Consider the following 906-nt stretch of genomic DNA (forward strand, 5'->3'; position numbering starts at 1 on the left):
ATCATCTGTGCAGTCGAACCCGAGCGGAAGATATCCCTCTGCGGCCTGGACACCCGCGCCGAGCACCGACGACTGGAGGAACCGAAAGTTGGACGGCAGCGTCGCGTCGTCAATGTCGTTGATGATGGTGATCGGATGTGTCTCATGCGTGGGAATGCTCGAATCTGACACCAGTGGCAGTCGGCCTTTTCCTTGGTGATGCCCTGCGCGTCGCTGTCAGTCGCAGGTGGCTTCGGCGTCACGGACTGAGGGCTTACTGGAGTCTGCTTCTCCGTGTCGGCGTGGTGGAAGAAGTGTCGTCGCGTGATGCCCTCCATGTTCGCTAGTCTGTCAATAAGAAACAACACCGCTACCGCTCTCGAGATCGGGGATCTGTGCGGTCGAGGCTGGGCATGGTTCTTGCCACGGCCAGGCGGCTGCCGTTTAGGCATGGAGGCTGGAGAGAGAGAGAGGGGCAGGTCCAAGGACCACTTTACGCGGCGAGCGCTCTGGAGACGCGACGCGGGAGCTGACTCAGCGGGTCCTGTCTCAGTCCTTCGGTCTCGCTTTCACAACAACAGACAGACGGGGGAGAACCTTGTTTCGACTGCTCCCCAGTCAAATCCTTGGCATCTCGGGGGACCAGCTCAAATGACCTGAGATTGAGTGCGACCTCCAGGCGTACGGGAAATTTCGATCCGCCTCTCATCCCAAGTCACCCCCACGAAACGTCCAACTAATCTGACACGGAAATGTCTTGAAATTGACGCTATTCTACAGCATATTTACTTGCGCTTCGGCTGGCAGCCGGCCTTGAAGGTGGTGCCAATCTCGGCCCACTTGATCTCGCTGAAGGTGACCACAGGATCGGCCTCGACCTTGACCACGTTCTGCGGGTTACCCTCTATGAGATTGCAAGGACCGGGG

Source organism: Verticillium alfalfae, genomic scaffold, assembly GCF_000150825.1.
Source record: "Verticillium alfalfae VaMs.102 supercont1.1 genomic scaffold, whole genome shotgun sequence".
Taxonomy (NCBI): Eukaryota; Fungi; Ascomycota; class Sordariomycetes; order Glomerellales; family Plectosphaerellaceae; genus Verticillium; species Verticillium alfalfae.